The following is a 19089-nucleotide window of genomic DNA, read 5'->3' on the forward strand; positions in this document are numbered from 1 at the left end:
CGATCAGATGAATCACGGTGAGCCAGGTGAATCCTAGCGTGTCAATCAGTCTTTTGACAAATACCAAATGGATCTCTGATACCGACAGGAAGATATCTGTCTTCCACGAAATATAACAGGTCCCGGATCCCAGGAAATTCGTCGGCAAAAATGTAAAAACAAATTCATGGACATAACTAGTTTATCAAGTAAAATTGACACAAAAATCCCGACCGAAGTGAGGCCCTCATCGAAAGAAAAGGTATATCCTAGCTCATAGAGAAAATTGGGCTACTGACAGATCCCAAAGCAATGGTTACATTCGGGACAGCTTAAAAAGCAACCATAAAAGTAGCTTGTGAAAACAAAAGATGGTCCCGATCCAACGTTACACTATCCATCCCCTCTCCACCTTGTTACGCTTCGGTTACGCACCGTTCAAACCCCCTCCACACCTCTTACCACAAAGTACTTTTATGAATGGCCCTTAAATCCCAAGAATTAGTCATAAAACACTTAAGGCCCATATTGAATGTGATCAAGCGAGCGAAATATCAGCATCCTCCTGGCAAAATGAAGATTACGTTTTGCAAATGGGACGGCTCGACCGGGCTTCACTTCAGTGGACACTGGCTTTCTAAATTTCTTCTACCAAAAAGCATACCGTAAGGTAGTTTGACAGCGCAAAATTTGTTCCTGAATTTTCCATAATGTTTGGCAAAAATTATAACAAAGTTCTTCGATCTCACAGCAGGCTGGAGAAGAACTATTTAATAAGAATTTAAAATGAATCCAAGATCCCATAAGATCCATTGGAAAACCGCATTTGGGCCTGAATCCCAGCCTATCCCCCATCCTAACAGACCTAATATGCAGATGCACCGATCCATTTCTGTGTGCCGCACGCGTGTGACCGACGGGCGCCGGTCGTCGAGGGCACCCGTTCCCAGGTGCCAGGCAGGCTACCGGGCGGGCCCGTGAGGGGATGCTCAACCGGCGTCTTTGATGGGGGACCATCGCGACAGCATATTGCCAAGTTTGGGCCACTTAGTTGCCAACCTTTGTGGCAGCAGCATATCTGAAAAGGCAAACAGATGTTGAAAGAGGGCGTGGAAACTGATAGGTTCCCAGCCACTGCCCTGTATCTAATTTTGAAGTTCTACTTATTCTCATTTAATACAAACGGTGAAAGGCTTATTCTTAGTTCGCTTTTCTGGCGCCCACGGATAGCTCCCACGCGGAAGGGCGCGGGGAAAGGCTTCTCTTGTGCGGCTTTACTGTCGGGTCGCAATCAGAACGGCCCGTTGGCCATTACATGAATACGTCAGGCCTTGGAACAGATGACTGTTCAGTCGAGCGTGAAAAGCCGACACGTTTTATCTGCCGCCTAAACGGATAGGCATGGTTAACGGAGCCTCAGATCTGGCGCCTAATTGCTATCGAAGGCAATCTGGTGCGGCGGGGCTCACTTTGTTTCCATTCCACGTAGGCGCGCTGCCCCCGCCCCATCGCGGCGATTGAACGGGCCGCTGCAACAGAGGTCGTCAGACAGCGACAGCGGCGGCGGCCGCCCCTCGCCACGGCACGCCGCCACCGCATTGTCTGCCGAACCGATCAATAGCGGTAGCGACATCATCAATGTTTCCACGGTTTCCGAATCGGCCGCAGCCCGCACTGCAGGCGCGAGCCCTGGCCCCGAGCGCGCCCATGGCGCTGCACTGAACGTCCAGGAGCCCCGGCGCCCCGCGGCCCGGTGCAACGTCGCCGAGTACGTTGGACGGCAGCCTGCCACGGCTGGGCGGCGGCGCCCCTGCGGGCGGGGCGCGTGCAGACCACCGTCTGGATCCGGCTGGCCCCAGAATACGCGTGACCCTGCTGCCGGGGGTCAGACCCCAACCGAGGGTGCCGACCCAGGACCCCGGGACGGTACCGGCGCGACCCGAGCGGGCCGGCCAGCCGGCGGCAGCCTGCAAGCCGCTGACGTCACTGGGCCGGGCCGCCGCCAAATGGCAGACGACAAAAACGCCGGAAGCCCGCGACGTTCGCGCCGATTCGACTCGACTAATGCGGCCGCGAGCGGGCGGCGCGGCGCGAGGAGCACGCAGGCCGGCCGGCCGGAGCCACCCGCGTCCGATTAGCGGGAGACTTCTATTGCGACCGTCGTACGGAAATAGGACCAGATGTTGGCATTTTGAATCAGAGGAAGATCATCAACTCAGGGACAATGCGAGCCGGGAAGGAAAATAAACATAGGTGAGGTGATCGCTCACGCGAGCTGTCACCGTAATCAATCTTCGTTTTACGGCACTAACGTCGTCAACGACGATGAAAAACGCAGGAAACGAGTCAAGTAAACACGTTTCTCTGTCAGGGTCTCAAAGATGCCGGCTAGGAGGTTCTTCAGTGAAATAATACAATACATGTAGCGAACAGAAGTACATCAATGAAGGTAGTCGAAGGCTGCACGACAGTAACGTACTCTGTAAGCTACACTTGGGACAAAGGGTAAACTGGACCATTTATAAGCGATAAGTTTTGTGGCCGTTCCAACACGCGAACGAGCCAAAACCTTCTTCTACATATCTAAAATATCTCCACCGTGAAGCCATATCTCCCAGCAAATGCTAGGCATTGACGCTCTAGGATAGCTCCAAAAAGGGGACACATTCAGCAAGTGAGCTCACGGGAATCCCACTTTATGCTTTGTTTTAAGGAAAACCCAAGGTGACCGTGAAGTGCTAGGGCGCAGCACTGGGATGCAAGAGCAATTCACAAATACCACGCCTATCACATTGTTAGACGGCATAAGCTTGCCTTGGCGAGAGGTCAGCCTGCATTTACATTTAAAATCGCCCCGCGATGGAGTCAATATGTGTCGAAACATGTGTTTTATGTAAAAACAAAGGCCGCCTGGGTATGGCTGGAAGCTCTCTCCTGTTCTGGCAGACAAGTGACGCTCACGTGACGTTCATTTGCATAAGCCGACCGGGGCCGGCCTGCAATGCTGCAGTCACTTTTTCAACGATAAGCTATCACAGTATTCCGAATGTTAAATTCACGAGATGCTTCCATTGCACTGGCGCGATTTTTGGGCAAAAAGTCCAATGTCATGCTATCTGCTGAATAGTGACGTTTGTAAGACAGGTCTATGCAACGAAAGCACTCAAGTACTTGTTCAGCTGTTTGCAAAACTTCCAGAGCCTGGATTTATTCATGGCGCGGACAAGTTATTGTAAGGACGTCGACAGTACATCGCATGTGCTTTTTGGCTTAGAGAGCGGGAAATCTCCATATGCCTGAGGTCCGGTTGGTCATACAGCGCATCGGGGACACAATGCTGATGGTTTATTCCTCTCACCGCAATTGTTAGCAGACATGTTCTGGATGCAGGCCGTAAATCTAGGCAATCACCCCATGTCTAGAAGTCACGGGACCTTGGCATACCATGATGACATTACCGAGGGATTGTTCCGAAAATGTACTAGGGGATTATTGAGTTTGGTTGTGGGGTTTTCCGTCTTGTTAACACTCAACACGATGCGCCCTGCATACATGTGCATTTTAACGGCCTTGCAAATGAACACAATACTGGATTTGCAGTCGCTGGAACTGGCAGGGGTTTCAGCCCTACAGCGATCGCGGAACCAGGTAACAGTGGATTTTCTGAGGTGGGTGCCCATCCCCCACCCATTTTTCTGAAGTTTATTTTTTGGCGGGGGAGGTATACTGCACCCATTTTAAGGAGGTCGTTTTCAGCGCTTACAGTCGCACTTGCCCTGCCTCCACCAGGTTTTTATGTGCAGTCAAGACAGTGCAGTATCCGCTCTATTGTTAACTATTGTACCGTCTTACCCAGAGATGGGGCATAGCGGAACGTCCGGAAAAGGTACCCAGTCGCACCCAGTCGCACCCAGCCAGCCAGCCGGCCAGCTCCGCTGGTGTCACTCCACCCCCTCCCCCTCGCCCGCCCCCTGCCGCGCACTGTGACACTCGACACCAGGAGAACCGTGTCAAATCTTCCAGGAAACCCGAGCGAAAATTTATCGCCGCGTCTTTGCAGGGTTTGGAACTTGCTGGCCGCAATTTATGGTGGCGGTATCGGGTGTGCATGGCTCGACCGGCATAAAGCCGGCGATAAACCATCCCGGCCGCTGAGGTGTGGCCATTCAAGGTTTTCTCCGGCGGTAGACTTGTAGGGGGTTCGTGTACTGGCCCGCTCTCCGTCTCCGCCTCAGTTCCAGTCTCCATATCAGCTCCATCCCCAGTCTCAGTCTCAGTCTCAGTCTCAGTCTCAGTCACAGTAACTCTCCCAAGTTATATCCCCGTCTCATTTCCGTCACGATGCATCGGCATTCGCTGTTTACAGCAGCCGCTGTTCCCCGCGATTTCCTCGCACATTTCGCCGCATCCGCCACGCCCACACTGAATCATCCTCATCACCCGAATCTCATCTCATCGTCTCCTCAGCTCCTCGCGTCCGCCTCCGTTCGGGCTTCGGCCTCGACCTCCGTTCGGGCCTCGGTCTCAGCCTCCGCTCGGGCCTCGGCCCCCTCCTCCACTCGGGCGTCGGCCTCCTCCTCCGCTCGGGCCTCGGCCTCCTCCTCCGCTCGGGCCTCGGTCCGCTCCTCCGCTCGGGCCTCGGCCCACTCCTCCAAGCCTGCTCCTCCGCTCGGACCTCGGCCTCCTCCTCCGCTCGGGCCTCGGCCCCCTCCTCCGCTCGGGCCTCGGCCCCCTCCTCCGCTCGGGCCTCGGGCCCCGGCCTCCTCCTCCGCTCGGGGCTCGGCCTCTTTCTCCGCTCGGGCCTCGGCCCGCTCCTCCGCTCGGGCCTCGGCCCCCTCCTCCGCTCGGGCCCGGGCTTCGACCCGCGGTGGCTGGGTCGCCGCCAGCCGCGGGCGAGGCGTCCGCGGCGCGTGAGACGCCGGCGCCCGAGGCTGCATTGTGGGAGCGCCTGGCGCCGAGTAACGCGAGCCCGCACCCGATCTGACCTCGGTGGCGGCGTCGGGTTTCCGGCGCCGCTCGTCGCTGATTCACCCGATCGCCGCCGACCGGCGAACGTGCCACCGAAAAGCTGAATTTGCACGAATTTGCTCTCAACTGCAGCCGTGTTGATCGGCGGCGGCCAGGCAAGAGGATCCGGTGGGCTGGTGGTGCGGCCACTGGCGGCGTCTCGTGGTGCAACCGATGACGATGCTGACACTGCGGATCTACTGATGGTAGCTGCTGGTGGGTTTGATGCTGACGGCAGCTGATGGTGGGTTTGATGCTGATGGCTCTGGTGGCATATGATGGTGCAACTGTGAGGGCTGCTGGCAGCGGGATGTGTGTGATGAAGCTGATGATGTCCTGTGGTGCTGATGGCGCACAGGCTGGTGTCTCCTGATGGTGCTGATGGTGTAATAACTGGTGGCCCCTGACGTTGCCAAAAAACAACGTAATCAGCACCTAGCGGTGCTGACAGCTGACGGCACCCAATGGCGCAGCTGCTGATGGTCCTGCCAGCTGATAGTGTATGGAGCTCACGCCGGTAATACCAATACAATGTGGGTACTGATAAAGACAACAGATGATAATACGGACATTTGGCGGCCGGGATGACAGACGACGCCTCCCGCCGTCGTGCCGTCGGTCCCGACGACCGGGCGGCGGCCGCCGCTCCGGGGGGCCCGCCCGGACGCCCGCGCGCTCGCAGTATTTGCTTTTGCTAGGAAACGCCAATAGTGCGGTGTCACACGGCCAAGTGGTTGCACTGCGCTCCTCTGAATGCAAGATAAATAAACAGCCGGGCCGGAGACGAGCGCCATTTGGAGGCAGCCACCGTGTTCGCACAGCGGCCAGGGTTCCACCTCCTGTTCTCAGCGGCCAGAGCCCCTCTGTTCTCAGCAGCCATGGCCTTTTGTTCTCCGCGACCAGAATCCCTCCTGTCCTCAGCTACCCGAGTCGCTCCTGTTCTCATCCACCAGAGTCCCTCCTATTCCCAGCGGCGACCAGGGCCTCCTATTCTCAGCGACCAGAGACTTTCCTGTTCTCAGCGGCCAATCCCTATCGTCCCCAGCGGCCAGAGTCTCCGTGTTTACATCGGTTATCGGTTGCAGTACAAACCCACAGCAGTTCCGTTCCTCCCAGCCAAAGCCCCCAGAGCCCCCAGAGCCCCCAGAGCCCCCAAGGTTCTGGCTGGCCGGAGTGGAACTGCTGTGGGTTTAGACTGCAACCGATACCCGATGTAAACACGGAGGCTCTGGCCGCTGAGGACGATGGGGATTGGTCGATGAGAACAGGAATGGTTTTGGCCGCTGAGAACAGGGGAGTCTCTGGTCGCTGACAACATGAGGCTCTGGTCGCTGAGAACAGGAGGGACTCTGGTCGATGAGGACAGGAGGGACTCGGTTGGCTGATAACAGGAGGGATTCTGGTCCCTGAGAGCAAGAGGCTATGGCCGCTGAGAACAGGATGTTATCGGTATCGGTATCGGTATTCATATCGCTTATCGGTTGCAGTCCACACCCTCAGCAATTCCACTCCGCCCAGCCAGTGTTGCGAGAAAAGGAGAGACTCTGGTCGATGAGAACAGGAGGGACTCGGGTAACTGTGAACAGGAGGGATTCTGGTCCCTGAGAACAGGAGGCTATGGCCGCTGTGAACAGGAGGGACTCTGGCCACTGAGAACAGGAGGTTATCGGTATCAGTATCGGTATTTATATTGCTTATCGGTTGCATTTGCAGTGTTTACGTCTGTTATCGGTTGCAGTCCACACCCTCAGCAGTTCCACTCCGCCCAGGCAGAGCCCCCGTGTTTATATCGGTGATCGGCTGCAGTCCACACCATCAGCAGTTCCACTCCGAACACTCCGCCCATGATTGTAACCGTCCAAAGCAATCCCGGCCATCCATAGCATCCCTCTCGGTAAGGGCCCCACTCATCCATAACTCTCAGGGCACATCCGGTCCTCCATTGCTCCCTGACCTCGCCGAAATGGCACGGGGTCCGTGGGCCCTGGAGGGTTTTAGGCAAGGGAACTTGCAAAGTATATTACGCCTCCGTTTTGCACCACTTCAAGCTCAAATAGACCTTCAAATGTCGAACAGTCACTGACCAAGTCTTGCAGAATCCAAAATAATGTAGTCGAAATCGGACAAGAAATCTATTTGCAAACCGAGTTTAGCATAGTTGAACACAGCGCCGTTTTAACCCCTGTGGGTTGCGCCGACATCGGTACAGTGCACGTTCTCACGCCTCACACAGCTCGGGTACGGAGGGAGGGTGTGACATGACCTCCAGCCCCCTCTTCCTCCCCCTCCCCCAGGCCCCCCGACTCCCTGACGTCCAGGCCAGGCGCCGTCGGACCGCCGCGCCCTAAATCATGCTCGCATTGTCGGCCCGAGAAAACGACACGTTTGCAACAATGGCGTAATTGATTTCTTCCGCGACGTGCTGATGTCAGCCGGCAAGTATGTGATGAGTCGGTGAGTTCGGGTGGCCGCCGCCCGATCGGCGCCGGCCCGTGTTTCCCAACGGCGCGTGAATCCAGGCCACAACAGGCGCCGGGGGCCGTCCGAGCACGCGCTCGGACGCCCGGCCGCGGCGCCGCGCCTCCGGTACGGCGAACTGACCAGGATCTCCCAGCAGCCGCTGCTCGCAAGGCCGGCCCCATCGCCTCAGCAGGCTCGCTTCATTGGGTTCGCGGGCGCGACGACAAGTATTCCCAAAACATCGCGCATGAGTTGAAGCTTTTCCGGACCGGCGCAGCGACTTGACAGCCACCCCATGTTCTCCGCCCATGGATGCCGGTCCCGGCCAGCGAATTGTGCCGGCTGGCTGACATCAGCGGCCAGCACGGCGCGCATGACGAGCGCTGCCCACCTCAGCGGCGCGATTTCCGAATTGTCCACTGGCGCCGGATGTTTACCGAGCGGCGGCCGCTGACGGGTCATGTTTTCACACGGCGCCGCTGCCGGCGGCGGCGGCGGCGGCGGCGGCGGCGCAATGTCGGCGGCGATGCAGGTGGGTCGGCGGGTGTCACTGACACGGCGCACATGACCACCGCCGGCGGCCGCCTGACACCGCGTCGCCACCGTAATTGCGGCAGCGTACACAATTACATCACACGGGCGGCCGGGCGGCGGCGGGCTCTGCATGCTGCAGGCTCACACTGAGCCGGCGCCGGCGCTATCAGCGGCCTCCCCAGGTCAGCCGGCGGCACTGGACGGCCGCCGGCCATTACAGGTCGTCAGGCGACGATGGACAGTCGCCGGCCGCCCCAGGTCACCAGGGGACACTGGACAGCCGCCGGCGGCCACAGGCAGTCAGGACACGCTGACCTGGCGTCCACCATTGCAGGTCTTCACGCGACACTGGACAGCCACCAGCCAACACAAGACTTCAGGCGCTACCGGACAGCCACCAGCCATTTCAAGTCTTTGGACAACGCTAGCTAGCTCGGTCAGGTCACCAGGGACACCGGCCAGCCGTTACAGGTCATCAGGCGACACCGGCGGAATGTAAGCCGCGATGCCGACCTCCGCACCGCCGAAGTAGCGCAAACACGTCATCAGTCCGAATCATATTAACGCAGAAGGCCCGAGCTAATTTTTGTAACAGTATATTTTGATTTATTGTCCTAATTGAAGCGGACGAAATGAGTTTTGCGGTGAATCCGCTTCCCCCACAGGTTACGCCACCACCGCCCGCGAGTCAAAAGTCACTCGCACAGCTATTTCGGAAAGATTAGAAAATAAGTATCATGTGAACCGGGTGCCTATGTTGTGTTGTTAAAGGCCCGCCAGGTCACCGCGGAGACGACCTCTGACACGGGGGTCACTACCGCGAGAAAATGCTGCCGCAATTTCCTACAAAGTTCAGGGAAACAAAGACATTTTTGCGGCCCATGAGAGCCGCGTGTGAACGCTCTATAGGGAAGTATCAAACGCTTTAACACTGGGAAAGGCGGTCGACGGGCCGGGGGCGAGCGGGTCAGCTGTAATTGCAGACAGGATGCTGGCGTCGACACACATGGTGTGCCAACGCCTGCACACACGGGCTACTAAGGAGTGTATGCACGCGTCGGGTGCGGGCGCGTACTGGGCGTACACACTGGGTACACGCTGGGAGCCGGCGCCTGTGCACGCGCATGGTGACTGGTTGCGCCGGTATGCAGGGGGCGCGAGCGCCTGCGCGCACTGTCCATACGCCCAGCCCGCACACCGTCTGCACACGGGGTGACGCCGCCTGCACAAAGTAACTGTACCGGTTTTCAGAGTCGTAACCGCACTTACTCATCCATCACGCGCGACTTGATAGAGCTATCATGCGGGTGAGCGCCTGCAAAACGGACGCGTCACCTGCCAATGTAAATGGGGCATTATTTCCTTACGCCTTTGTCGGGGCAGCGCTGTTTACTTGCCGGGCCACGCACAGCGGACAGCATAGCTCCTGAAGCTATCCAGGAGTGACAAAAGTCAACACAATTTCCGCGGTGAATGGAGAAAAGGGGATGATAACCTTTTTGCCCTCACGCGCCGTTAAGAGACCTGAGTTGCCCGAAATAGGTGACCCCAATAGTCAGAATGTTTGCCGAGGCACTTCGTGTTTTTATCGGAGATTCCTGCACCGTCCGATTCGCCATCGAAAAGGAGCGACGGTGCAGCAGCGTCAGCCAGCAGCCGGCACATCCCAGCAACACAGCTGGACATCCCGCGCGCTTGAGGCATCACATCAAGCCGTGGCCAGATGGGTGACGCACGTGGAGCCTATGTTCCGTTCCACAGCTCACCTGGCCCAGAGCAGTGCACTCAATTTGCTGGAACATGGGCTGACATTACTGTGTTAGGATACGCAACGTTCTGGTTTGTGCAAAATCGACATGAACACCAAATAACCTAACACGCAAACAACTTACATGTGGCGTGCGAGAAATGGCCCCAAGCCAGGTTAGCAAGCGCACCTCCCGGAATGTTTGTCACGAGAGAGGGAGCCCCACCGGTACTCTCCGACCTTTCACAGCTCAAACTTCGCCAATATCGCAACACCATCTTGAACCCATCAAATAACAACAAGTAGTTCTAATTAAACTTCAATCGCCGCAGTAGAAAGGGGATCCGCCAGACACCGCCACAATGAATGTCAAAACTACAAGAGATTGGGCGTCAGAGCGACAGATGTGTTTGCAAAATATCGCTGCTGAGCTCCTGATTGGTCGGTCTTGGCAGCTGCTTTAACAGTCGCACAAGCCGTCTACAAATCTCACAATACGAACAGCACATGACACATTGCAAGAGCTGACAATGCGGGCAATGCCAACAGCCCCCTCTGCAATGCCAGAGGTCCAAAATGGCGCAATCAGCCGTGTTTTGGATTTAATTATGCACCCGCCTGCAACGACCCCGACAGCCATGTCCCTATTAGATGTATCGATAATGCCTAACCAGGTGCAAGCATATCACCGGCGCGCGCCGCTTTTAACCGCATGAGGTCAAAGCCCACTCTGAATACAGATCAGAGCGGGGCCGGGGCCGGGGCCCCGCCCGACCGCCCGCCACCCCGGCCGCCGGAGAAACTGGCCCGCTCCCCATGGCAGCAGCTGGCTCGGACTTCCTCAGCGCCTGTGACAGCAGCGCAACACCGCTGACTTTCTCCGGCAGCGTCCGAGGCGCAGCCGCCGCCGATCCCGCCGCTCGACCCCCGCGTGCTGAGCATGTTTCGCGGGGAAGTCCGGCGAGCTGAGGTCTTCTCCCGGGCGAAGGCGGCGGCCGACCGGGGTGCAGAACGCTTTTAGGGCCGGGGCGTCTGTACGGTGGAAGCCGCTCTCAGTCCGAGATGTGACTGACCGGAGACATTTGGCAGCGGAGACGGAGCCGGCCGGCGCCCGAGGAGCCCGCCGGGCCGCAGCCGTGCCGCCGGTGGCGTGCTAGGGCCCATTACCGGCCGCTTGGCTCGGAGGCTGCCGCGCACGTGACGGGCCGGGCCTCTGCACTGGCCCACATCGTACACATTATTAAATTTGGTGCAAATGCGCCATAATTCAACGGCAGACGAGCCGGGGGCGGATTTTATTCGCCAGATAGCGGATCAGCCCATCGGCAGCGAGGGAAAACACACCGACGGGACCGCCGCCTGGCAGCGGCGTCTCGGCCCCCCAGACGTGCCGTGCCGACGAGCGGCTGGTCACCAGGTTCGCGACAGACCAGCCGGGTTCGCGGTAGACCAGTCAGGTTCGCGGCAGACCAGTCAGGCTCGCGGCAGACCAGTCGGGTTCGCGGCAGACCGGTCAGGTTCGCGGCAGACCAGTAAGATTCGCGGCAGACCAGTCAGGTTCGCGGCAGACCAGTCAGGTTCGCGGCAGACCAGTCAGATTTGCGACAGACCAGTCAGGTTCGCGTCAGACCAGTCAGGTTCGCGGCAGACCAGTCTGCAGCAGCCGCCGCGCCGGCAGTCCGCTCGCGGCTGATGCGCATCGCGAGGGAAGCCGATACCATCCGGATGGCACGGCGCGATACATCGTCTACTTTGTTCGATACTTTGTCTGCGCTGCCCGGTGCCGTGTCAGCACGTGGGATCGCTTCGAAAGAGGTGCGCCTGCCGTCGAAGACATCGCAACATGCGGACGCGTTGAGTGGGATTGGGCAGCTGCAAGGACACCTTTGGGAACCCGTCCGGTCCGCGCCTGATTCAAAAGAAACTGCGGATTCGATGGAAAAGCGACGCTAAGGCATCAGCGCGCGGTCACCACCCATACCTGATGAAGCACTGCAGCGGATCTGCATACCAGATCGTCAGCCCACGGAGAGTGCAGACCATGCAAATATCCACCCGAGGGAAGGCGCCTGACCTGCAGTGGCCACGGATCCGACTGCCCATCTGACTGGCCCCTGCCGTCCCCACGTCACCCAGCTGAGAAGGTGCAGACCGGGATCTCCCCGACCCCTGCTGCTGCACCTCAGTCAGGCCCGGCGGCGGCAGCGCGTCCGCGCGTCCGCTAACACTCACCTGGTCGCATATCCAGCCAGCGTGCGCGCTCCGTCCGCTCCGACACGAGCTGGCGCCGCTCGCGGGGCAGCTCGGGCAGCGCCTGCGGCGGCCTCTGCGCCGCTCAGGTCAGCCGCGCCGTCCCACGGTCGAGTGCCGGGCGGCGCGCGCGCCTCCGCCCGCCCGGCGCCTCCGCGAATTGGTCGTCTGCTATTGCTTTTGCGGCCGGCCGCCAGGCGGCCGGCCGACCTATCCAGTTTCAGGAAAACCGCGCTGGGCGGAGCCAAGCCGGCAAAAAGATGAAAAATCAGCCGTGTATCGGCGGCGGATTCCCGCGCTGCGTCGGGGCGAGCGGACGACGATCGCCGAAGCAGCGCGGCTCTGGACAAGCTGTCAGCGCCAGCGAGCAGCGGCGCCTCGGACCAGCGCCGAACGCGCGGACACTGACTGGTCGACACCGGAGGGAGTCGCGTAAAAACGCCGGCCGCCGGCGGGGCCGGCCGGCTTGGACGCGGCGGCCGGCGCGGCCTTCGGGCGACGTGTCACTGAGATCGCCGTCTGACTGTTGATGGCGCCGCAGCAGCGACGGCTCTGGCCGAGCTCGTCTCGCGGGCTTCGAGGAACAGGGGAAACGGCGAGCGTCCGCTTGCTCGCCGCGCAGCTGGTCGTGTTCCCATGTCCTCCGCCTGTACCCGTGATGACCGGCGCCGCCGGCAGGGCCAGCCGACGGCGGCCGCCGGGCCTGCGGGCGCCGCCAGGTACCTGCACCGGTGTGACTGCAGCAGCGCGTCCCACCAGCGGCGGCAATCGTCGGTCGGGGCTGATTAGAGGCCGGCAGCCGGACAGTCCAGGCCGCTGATGGCCGGCGCCCGGTTCAGACCGTGCCGACACTGCGGTCAGCCGAGCTCACCTGGCGCACACGGCCGCTGAATGGGAGATGGCCAGCCACTGCCGTTTAACTAACCCATGCAACCTCGTGCTTTGAGAATGCTGCGGGGCCTTCCGGTGCGTCCAGTTGGTTGAAAGTGAAGCAATATTTGGCCAGTCGGAGGTGTTTGACATGAAGGGGCTTTTAAGTCGCTCATGAAAGAAGCACTAAGCACATGCGTACATCTCAGCGGCCTCGTACCCTAGTACGCTATCAGATTAGAGAAGTCCAGAGGCAACAGAAGACGTGACGTTCTCGAGAAAAGATGCCTCACGAAGGGTGTAAAAGAAACGCGGTCCAATCTTTTGCAAAGGTATCATCCCGTTTCATGTACCTTGTAATGCCAGGTATGTCAGCAGTTAGCGGTTTTATGCCTTTTCCAAGGTTGAATCCAGCAACAGCTTATGGGCAGCGTCAAGTTCCGAACAAAGTGCCAGTTTGACGACAATCTAGCCAAACATAGTGCAAACATGTGATTGTTTCACTGAGGTGGAAGGCACCACAACGTCGTTTATGTACTGGATCCGCCACTGACTGTTGCAGGTACACTCATATTGACTTTTAGGGCATCCAAACAGGTAGCCAGAGGCGTACAACTTTTTCGGGGCGCAGTATGCAAATACTAAAATGCAGCATTTCTGGTCCCCCGATACATTCATAGAGCTGCAGTGTAAGGAATTGATGCAGTACATGGTCACTGAGGTGTGCGGATGATCGTTGTACGCTACAAAGAAAAGGCCATCAAGAAATCCGACCTTGTGATAATTTAAAGCAACTAGTCCGAAGCGCAGCTAGGCAACACTTCCTTCCATGCCAGTATAATGTTTCTTCAAGGGCAGATCCTGCTATCTATTTATGATTTTCATTATCGTGAACTACCCAGTCATAGTTTCGACGAATAAGCGAGATATAAAATCTACATAAACGCCATTAAACGAAAGTTTTTATTATTTAGACATACCAAGCGTCATTTACAACAGTGGGAAAGTGGCTTGCTGCGGTTACAACGGTGTAAACATTCAATATCTTTCGTATCATGCGTGCCCGAATTTGTTTTTGCCCATGCACCTCCTTTTTCTTTGCATCAGACGAAACGGTGTAATAACTTGTTCCCACAAAGTTCAAGAATATCGTTCGGCTGGCAGGCCGTAAGCCTCTCAGTGCTTTCTCATGGCGAAAAAACATGGGGCGAGGGAATCTGACCTGAAGAAGGAAACAGTTCTCCCTTTGAAGCGGCCCAGCCAGGTCCGGCTCTGGCCACCCGTCACGCTTTCCGAAAGCCAGTACCTTTGCATCTAAGGCTCGTAGGCGCATGACATTCTTGGCAACAAAATCTAGAAACCGCGCTATACACTTTTAGGGGGTATTTGCTCATAACTCTCCTAAAAAGACGCGTATTTTATCTGCAGCATTGCAGTAGGACCACCAAACCATCGTGCTGGCGCCTGTAACGTCAGTGGTACCGTGTCTCGTCTGACTCCCCCCCCCCTCCCCCTCCCCCTCCCTCCCGCCGCCGTCTGGAGCCCGGCTCGGGACTCTGCCGTCTCCAGCCGCACCCTGTTCGGCATTCCTCATCAACGCAAAACACACGGCTCACAAATGGTCTCACCACTCCACCGTAATACAGATAGCAGCATGTTGCGTGCTCACATGTACACGTGTATACACGCGTATATGCACGCGTATTGAGGAAACACGGACAGAGGGTCTCAACACTGCCATAATACAGATGACAGAATATCGCGTGTTTCAGCCGGCCAGCATGGACAGTTTCATTAAGATACTTGTCCACCAGCTCCGGTTTCCTGTTTGGAATGACCACTTTAATGCAGTTGTTGCATCAGACAGTTGCACAAGCATCTTGCTTATTGTTATCATCGAAAACTTCTTCAGCAAGATCAAAGGGAATGTTTCACATTTGAAGACAATGAACCAAGCATCAGATAGGATGCAACAAGCTCACTTACATCCATTGGCATACGTTTTAAGTGGAAAAGACTTCTTTAGACATAACAATTCTCTGTTTAGTAAACCGGTCCCTCAATGCGTCATGGTTTGATTATGTCATCGTACCTTGCACAACTTTGATTGAAAGCCCATTGAACGCCGTTATATCTGGAAATCGTGCTCACAAACGCTAGTTATGAACGACTCGACCATTATATTTTCTCGGCCTTGATCGCCGCATAGCTTATGAAATGGCAGGGTTTGAATGACGTTACTGTGACGTCATGAATGCCAAGGTGACTTTGAAAGACTTCCTAAAATACTCACTTTATTTTCGCGGGCGTGCAGCTCAACAACTAGAGGAGTTTAATTCTTATGACGGACTGGGCTGTGAGCTGCACCGAAAGGTCTTCAAGATGGCTATTTCGGTTCGAAACCCCATGGAAATGTGGAACACTCCCTCTAACTCTGATTTTATTTCAATGCGGCCTGAGCATCTGAGAGCTCTTTCGACTATTCTGTTGATGCAATAGCTCACATGACCTTATTTTTTGAACAGGATACGGTATTCTTTCATTCCAGGAGAACCCAGGCGACTTATGTCTGGGCGCACCAGAAAGGCACAGGCGGTCATTAACAGCACCGACGCCTTGCCCCAAGCATTTCACAAATTAGAGCCGATTTGCCGGTCAGCTGGAGACTTTGTATCATCATCATGGTTGAAGTGAAATAATGGTGTTTAGAGACTTGACCAGCTTTTTAGCGTGTTTAGCTTTTCATGCTTTAACTTTATCGAAATGAAGTGTTCGCTGCACGTTTCGGTGGCCCGGGTGCAGTTTCCAGTGGGATGAGCCATTATAACTAGCCATATGCATTCATGACAAATGTTTCTGCGATTGCCTTCAAAGGATGCGATCTCCTTTCGGCACGAAAAGGGCAAAATCCCCCCTGCGAAAACGCTGCATATAACGTCTCAAAAGCGGCCCAGATCTCGGCGACCCACCGCGCCACAGCGCCACTCGATTTACAGACGACAGTGCAGGAACGTGCAGATCTGGGGAACTGGCCCTGATCAATATTTGAGCGCGCGGGCTCTCAAAAGAATTCGTGCTCGAATACTAACCTCTTTCCCTGCACGAATAAGGACAACAGAGCAAGAAACCTGTGGAAAACTATTCACCATGTCAATGAAATGTCAAAAGTTCCGTTTGATATTTCAAGCGATATAAGCATGATAACTAACTATAAAAAACGATGTCCATTAACATATATATATATATATATATATATATATATATATATATATATATATATATATATATATGATCCTTTCTTTAGGGTGCACGTGACGTTATTTCCCTAAACTCTGCGCCGCTCGCCCTCAGCAAAGTTCGTGTGCCTATCGTCACGTTGTCTAACGGAGATTAGAACAGCAATCACCCTGACTACAATACGGGTCGATGCATGCGGCCAGGCACGCACGCTCGAACGCGAACATGGATGCGCTCTGTTTGGACGTTTTTGGACGGCTTATGTCGGCTCTCGGTGACCGGAGCAGATCAAGCTGTGAAGCCGCTGCATAGTTTATGCAATGTCCCGTCTGCAGATCACTCGCAGATCTGCTACCCATGGCGCCGGCAGTAGTTGACCTGAGAGCAAACAAGCGGCCTGGCACACGAGGCGCTGTGTTGTTATCCCGCCGGGCACACGGGGCGCTGTGTTGTTGTCCGACCGGGCACACGGGGCGCTGTGTTGTTGTCCGGCCTGGTACACGGGGCGCTGTGTTGTTGTCCGGCCGGGCGAACTCTGCACTCCGACCGGTACTGAAGATATTTGCATGTTCGCAATACTTGGGTTCAAGTGAGCAGAAGCTTCAGTGATTCCAAATGCGTCGAGTTCGTTCAACGAAATGCCCGGTCTGACCATTCCCTGTCGATGCGATCAGGCGATGAGTACGGGGGCGTCACCCGAACGGCGTGCCTGGCTGGACTAACATTAAAGATGGCCAGCCCAGTGAGCTGCTAATGCCCGTTCGGGACAGTGCCAAGCGCATCTGACTCAATTCGGTCAAGTTTTAGCACCGTGGGCATGATAACACTTGGACACTTCCATGGTCCCACGCCACGCAAGAGGTCTTACCCGTGCAGCACACGCACGCAGACTCCTGGTGGGCCTGTTTCTCCTGCGCCCTGTCGGGCTGCGATCTGTGTGAGGGGCGGGGGGGGGGGGGGGCTCGTCTGTGATCCACTGCCGACGTCGGACTTCACGCGGTCGCCGAGGTGGACGGAAGGCTTGAGTTCCCACAGCTCATAACGCCCAGGTCGGTCACGTGATCCCCAGGGCCATCTCACTTGGCGCCCAAATGACTGTCGCATCTGGTAATGCTGCATGTACGTTATTTAAAGCCATGATCATATCGACTCGTATTCGGAACGGCATGAACTAAACGCTCCCTATCAAATGATCACCTTCTATCAAGTAAGTATGGAAGACAAACGGTAATGTCGCGTGGTTTGCGCTGTTGATTCAGCTGCAAGACCCTAACCGCGTCCTAGCGTTTTAATCGACATTCTGATTGAGCCCATCAAGAGCCGTCAAGAATAGCTGGCAACTCGCGCGAGCTACCGAAACTGTGGCTTGCCCTAACTCACGAGCTGTAAGCCGATGCCCGGCGCGGCTTGTTGTCCGCGGCGGTAGGCTGGTCCCTGCTGCTGCTAAAGGTTATCTGACTCACACGCCCGGGGCGGCGCCCGGGCGGGGTGCGGCCGCCCGCTATCTCCGCAGATGTGGGTGCATGACACAGAAGGGGTGTCACCGTCTTCAAAGGAGACAACAGGCTTCCCAGGAGAATGCGAGGCGGCTGCTCGTAGTTTCCCGCTGTTTGGTTTTTCTCCCAGGTTTTTTATCTAATTTTATCAGTTCTGCAGACAGGTGTTTTAGAACATCGTCTAGATTAGGAGAAATGCCTCAGGCCCTGGGAATCCGCGGGTGTCGGTATATTACAAGGGAACCGGGAAGCCATGGTGCAGCCTGAGGCGGGTACGCGGGTAGTCACACACAGTGAGTGGACAGAACCATGCGTAAACAACACTGGAAAGTGGGTGGCATCCGCCTGTTTCTCCGTTTTTGTTGTGAACAGTTTTTGAACGGAAGTACCTGCATGACTGGTGTTTGTTTTTCTTTGAATGAACGAAAAGTGAATTGTAGAAAAACAGTTATGAAATGGCTTGAGCATTTTGACACAATTGATGTAAAAATAGAAAGCATCGGCGAAATGTCACATTCAATACATCTGTGAGTCATACTGATGACATTTATGAGTTGGGGAGCTGCCTTTATGTTGACAGTGATAGCTTATTGCCTTATCTAGACAGCCATGCAAATAAACAGATAATGCAACGCCATTTGGGTCAGTCTAGGTCAAGGTAGTACCAGGTTACCGAGCCAACCCGAGCTCGAACGTACGGTTGTCACTATGTCTAAGTAATGATTTTGTAGATAAAATGCTGCACAGAACTGATCTGTAACGTGACGGCAACGTATTAATGCTGTTACGAGCTAAGTAACGTGCACATTTCATGATTTACTGTGCGCGTGCTTCTGCTGTTACTACTCTGGAATGCAGATGCTGCGTAACAGGGTAGCGCAAGCCAGCGCGTTGGACCCTGGTCGTCTGATCTCCCACAACGACGGACAGGTAAGACTTCTAGGCCTGTGCCATATTTGTCGACTATTTGCAAGAATTGGAGGTCAGGGACGGTTAGCCCGGTTTGGGTCGGGCTCGTATCCGGTCGACGGCCCGCTGTTATCTCGCGCGGCGACTTCTCACGCATTGGCTCAAACACCGCCGACGACATGGTTTTTGCGGGGACTTTTGACACAAGCACCGGCCTCTCTTGTGCGACTATCTACCGCCGTCTAAGTGGGACAAAAGTGAGAGAGGTGTGGGTGGAGGGCCCCGATTACTGAAAACATCGACAGCAAATCTCGTGTTAACCCTGCTAAGCCGGTTGCGTGCCTCAGGGGTGGACGGGCGCACCCGACCAAAAGAGTCTTGCGACGAGTTTAAAAAGCCAAACAAGGCCTCCGGTAGTGCAGTGGTTAAGCTGCGCATCTGGACGGAGGACCGGGGTTCGATTCCCTGCGGTGCCCGCCCTTCCTACAAGAGTGAGAGGCAGGCGCCGCCACTTTGCTTCGGCAGCTGAGTGTGCTGAGGTGCACCATCGACGCACGACTATTCAGACAGCACCAGCAAGGAAGACGATAACGCCGTCGT

General features: G+C 56.1%; 1 protein-coding gene across 1 annotated transcript in view; it reads right to left on the reverse strand.

Moving 5' to 3' along the window:
• Positions 1–12049, reverse strand: part of LOC119099269 (histone-lysine N-methyltransferase SETD1A) — a gene marked incomplete at its 3' end in the record, with an annotated part of 29199 nt that extends 17150 nt beyond the window's left edge. Inside the window, 1 exon segment of the mRNA XM_037222393.1 lies at positions 11960–12049.
• Positions 12050–19089: the final 7040 nt, after the last annotated feature.

This window comes from Pollicipes pollicipes, unplaced genomic scaffold (assembly GCF_011947565.3).
Source record: "Pollicipes pollicipes isolate AB1234 unplaced genomic scaffold, Ppol_2.1 Scaffold_4740;HRSCAF=5597_pilon_pilon_pilon, whole genome shotgun sequence".
Classification (NCBI taxonomy): domain Eukaryota; kingdom Metazoa; phylum Arthropoda; class Thecostraca; order Pollicipedomorpha; family Pollicipedidae; genus Pollicipes; species Pollicipes pollicipes.